Genomic DNA, 5,141 nt, shown 5'->3' on the forward strand with positions numbered 1-5,141 from the left:
TTAAACTTTGACGAGTGTATATTATATTATTATATATATGATATCTTTACTTTTTAATATTTTTTGTCGTTAAAAAAGAAAAATCACTCTTTTTATAAAAACACTCCACAATATCGTTACATTAACCATAAATAAAAGTTTTTTTTTTTTTTTATCAAATATAGGAGACTCTAATCCACAACTTCTTAATTAAATATGAGGAGATTATGTCATTTGAGCTATAACTTATTGGCTAAATAAAAGTTTATTAACTTATATAAAATATCTGATAAAAATAAAATACAAAAAATAAAATTATGAAAAAGAATAATATGAATTCACGCTGACTCAACATGACGTGTCATGTCTTAACCACATCCATAATCCCCCACTCCTATAAATTCAAGTCCATGCACCTAAACCATTCACCACCAACACTGCTAATAATCACTGCTCATTAAAATTATTCTTCTCTCCATTCACTCCCAATATACACCCAATAAACACTATTATGCCTCGCACAAGCTCTCGATAATATATTTTATATAGGTATACTTCATTGTTTCTAGTTCTTGTGATTTGTCTTTATATATATATATATATATCATACACTTCTGATTTGGATTGTGGCATTTTAATTACCATCTTGTTCTAATAAGTTTACGTGTCGTTAAATTTATTTGTTGCAGCTGTTCATGGACACCGATGAATGATAATAGAACAAATCGAAGATATACGCTTTGATTTGTTTCACACCAGTTTTGATCTGCTGAGAATGATAGACGCCAAGAAGATTTTTGAATATAATCGACTGTGATTTCTTTGATTAAATATGGCTGCCGAACTTTTAATCCTTGATTACATAACTTTCTCTTATATTTAAAGATAAATTAAGGAAGTAAGCACTTATAATTTCGCTATAATAAGTTGCTTAGCGAAAAAAGAAACAGCCATTTACTAGGGGAAACTCTTTTTATCTATATGGAGAATGAACATAGGTTTTGATTTCATTCTATCTTTCTTCGAATTTTTATGTAAGTTTTAATATATTTTTTTTACTTTATGTAATCTATCAAGAACGAAAGTTATGAATTGTAAACATTACGTCTATAAGATAAGATCGATGTCTTGAAAATTCAATAAAATTGACCACATTGTACATTTGTATATACAAGCTAATATGTATCCAAATATAATGATCAAATGTGTGGGCATGTGTAAATATTTTGGAAAGCTCTGCAAATTATATTTATGATTTGATTATTTAGTCTTTCAATTTTCAATTGTATATAAATTAATCTAAGTTAATCTCTCTAATAATCTTCTCATAAAATATACTTTTGCTATATTCTCGAAAGGTAATGTGATATTCATATTAGATAAACAGAAAACACTTTATTCTATTAGCAATTGTAGTATAGAATTGGTGTAATAATACTAATTAGTATTATTGGTCAATGAAATTATTCTTATTAAATACGAGGAAAAAAAGGGTCAAACGTAATCTGATGGTTTTATTATTTTTCCATTCTTAAAATATTCTTTTTATAAATCCAAATTAAAGTAATAGTTAGCCAGAATCTAAAATATATATTTTTTTTCATGTGCTTCTTTGTCACTCCGCCGTCACCCATCCCTTTCATCTCCTCGCTCATGCAACTTAACTTCCTTTTCATTGAATCGTTCACGCAACCTGTGTTCTTCATGTTTTTGTTTGAACAGGTAATGATTAGTTGGAATCCTAGGAGTTTTGCTTTCTTCTCCTTACTTTCTCGTCCTCTGCCCTACCAAACTCTGTGTACGAGTCTTTCTTGGAAGTTTGCTTCGTCGCCGTTCATCCAGATTAGCGTTTTTCCAGTGGAGGCTCAAATCCAGGATCTCCGATCAATCAATCAGGTGCATCCAAACCTATTTTGCTCTTCATCGTTTTTCTTTTCCTTCATTGTGTACATCCTTGTGATCAATCTTGGTTATTGTTCCAAGGTTAACCCAGATTTAATTGTCTAGGGTTTGTGAAATTTCTAATTGTGTAAATTGCGATCATTTTTTGTATCTGTTCCATGGTTAAGCGAGATTCTATTATCTAGGGTTTGTGAAATTTTTGATTGTTCAATTGTGATCATGTTTGGTATCTGTTTCATGGTTAGGGGAGATTTTATTGTCTAGGGTTTGTGAAATTTCTAATTTTTGCAGATTGTGATCGTTTTTGGTATCTGTTCCACGGTTATCCCAGATCTTATTGTGTATGGTTTGTGACATTTGTAATTTGAAAATTGTCTATGTGATTTGGTTTGTTTGTGGGTTCATGTTATTCGTTAGATTCTTTCCAAGTTGCTGTTAATTTTGAGTATGGTCTATGAATCTGTTTCATCTTCTTGATTTCGTTATTTAGAATTTGATGTGATTGTCATTTCTCCTTTTGCTATCTCTTGAATTGTTTGTTGCATGTGATTTGTCTATTTCATCAATTTTTTGAATTTTATAATCATTATAAAGATTGTCTTCTTACTTACCTTTTCTTATATTTATGGATGATGGGTTTATTTTTGTGAATGATTGTCTAGGTATGGGATTTCTACCTAATCTACTTTCTCCATGATGATGTGATTGACAGGGTTCTTTCAGGAAATACAGAGTATAGACCCAGCTTCTCCTATTCAACTTTTGGATTCCTAATTTCATTCTCTCCTATTCAACTTTTGCATTCCGATTTCCATTTTGATTTAGTAATCTCTTTGGATTGTTTGGGCTAAATCTAGCAATTTCTAATTTTATTCTGCATTCAAAATCAAAATTTATAGACCCAGCTTCTCCTATTCAACTTTTGGATTCCCAATTTGATGTTACTAGGAAATTCTCTTCTAGGTAGTCTATTTGATGAGTGGTGATGTGATTGATAGGAATTGATTGATAGCTTCTTGGTGATTTATTTGCATTTTGATGAAAGCTTTTGTTAGTCAACTCACTTACATTTGAATTCTTTATTGGTTATGCAAAGAGTGCTCTATATTTCGCCTGTTGCATAGAAGTAGAGGTGATTGTCATGAATTTTTGTGCTTCTTTGATAAAGGAATATGCTTTTGCCATCCCATTCAAGTTTTGCACTCCCAATTCCATTCTCTCCTGTTCAAGTCTTGCATTCCCATTTCAATTCTGATTCAATAATCCCATTGATGGATCTTTCCTTTTTTTTTTAAGCTATGTTCATCAAATCCATTAAGTTTACCTAAAATGAATTGCTGGTTGCCTATGGGTTGTGAGAATCATTATCAAGGAATTGGTTTTGTAGCTAATGTATTCTATCGGTGGTTATGTGATTGACAGATTTTTATTGATGTTTTTGTATACTTTTTTTTTCCATTCATTTGCTGTTTCCAATGTATGCCTACCTAAGACATTTACCAACTCTCATTACCATGAGTATAATGATTGTTTGGGGTAGTTGATGACTGCCTTCCCTATGGTGTAATGACATGTAGGTGCACTGTAGCAGGTATGGTTTGATATCTCATTTTTGGTCCCTATTTCTTGATTTCTTAAAAGTTTCACTTGTTTTTGCTATTTTTGTGTTGGTTTAGGTTTTGCCCCTCTCATTAGTTGTCTCTATGGCATTGAATGGAGATGGATATGGACTCATATTTTATTTTTCCTCTATTTCCATATTCAATTTGAATTAAAAAAGGTGAGCCTCTTTCATACAAGTAGAGCTAATTGTGATGCATTTGTGTGCTTCATTTAATTATATCCAAAGTAGACCCATTAAATTCTATATATCAACTGATGAATCTATTTTTAATCTTTTACTTTGTATATATTCAACAAATCCATTTAGTTTTTATACTGTTTTCTGTATTGAGAATCATGTTCTGTTATTTATGTTTGATTTCAAATTTTATGAAACACTCTCATAATTATATTGAGAGTAGACCCATTGAATGCAATATTAAAATTTCATGAATCTATTTTTATTTTTTTTATTTTCTGTATACTCAACAAATCCATCAAGTTTAGATCAAATGAATTGGTGGTTGCATGTGGGTTGTGTGAATCATGATGAAGGAATAGGTTTTGTACCTAATCTGTTCTATTAGTAGTGATGTGATTGACAGAAATTGATGTATAGCTTGCTGGTTGTTTATTTATAAGTTTTGATTTTAGGTCAATTTCATTCCATTTTTTTATTCTTTATATAAAAGTACTTTTTGTCTACCTAGGAATTCCCTCCTCTAAAAACATATACGTTCACTATGTTATCTTCCGTTGAAGATCTCTTCTGCACCGATAATGATGTTCTGCCATATATTCTTCATTGAAAATGTGGGTATCCCTATCAAGGTATGGGGTTTCTATCTATTTAGTCAGTGGTGATGTGATTGATAGGAAGGAAGTTGCTTTCTCACAATCAGATGGCATCACTTCATTATTTGTGTTACTAGGGAATTCTCTTCTAGGTAGTCTATTTGATGAGTGGTGATGTGATTGATAGGAATTGATTGATAGCTTCTTGGCGATTTATTTACATTTTGATGAAACCTTTTCTTAGTCAACTCACTTGCATTTGAATTCTTTATTGGTTATGCAAAGAGTGCTCTATATTTCGCCTGTTGCATAGAAGTAGAGCTGATTGTCATGAATTTTTGTGCTTCTTTGATAAAGGAAAATGCTTTTGCCACTCCCATTCAAGTTTTTCCCTCCCGATTCCATTCTCTCCTGTTCAAGTCTTGCATTCCCATTTCAATTCTGATTCAATAATCTTATTGATGAATCTTTCTTTTTTTTTTTAAGCTATGTCCATCAAATCCATTAAGTTTACCTAAAATGAATTGCTGGTTGCATGTGGGTTGTGAGAATCATTATCAAAGAATTGGTTTTGTAGCTAATGTATTCTATCGGTGGTTATGTGATTGACAGAAATTGATGTATAGCCTGCTGGTCATTTTTTTTTTTAAGTTCAACTGAATTGCATTACATTTTTTTATCTTTTGTGTAAAAATTATTTTATATATCAGCTATTGGATGGACATACAGCTCTTTGGCCTGAACTTAAGAGGTTCATTGAGAAAAGAATGGCCTTGTGCGAGTAAAATGGCTTCATGGTATTGTTTATCTAACTAGCACATCTCTTTATCGAAAGAAAAATCTATCCAGCAGCTGCTCTTCCC

General features: G+C 31.2%; 1 long non-coding RNA gene across 1 annotated transcript; it reads left to right on the top strand.

The window, feature by feature from the left end:
* The first annotated feature begins 406 nt into the window (after positions 1 to 406).
* LOC112784363 (uncharacterized) lies at positions 407 to 1,153 on the top strand. Its single transcript, XR_003193862.2, has 2 exons — positions 407 to 528; positions 669 to 1,153. It is a non-coding gene; the product is annotated as an uncharacterized lncRNA (long non-coding RNA).
* The last annotated feature ends 3,988 nt before the right edge of the window (positions 1,154 to 5,141 follow it).

Source organism: Arachis hypogaea, chromosome 20 (assembly GCF_003086295.3).
Source record: "Arachis hypogaea cultivar Tifrunner chromosome 20, arahy.Tifrunner.gnm2.J5K5, whole genome shotgun sequence".
NCBI lineage: Eukaryota > Viridiplantae > Streptophyta > Magnoliopsida > Fabales > Fabaceae > Arachis > Arachis hypogaea.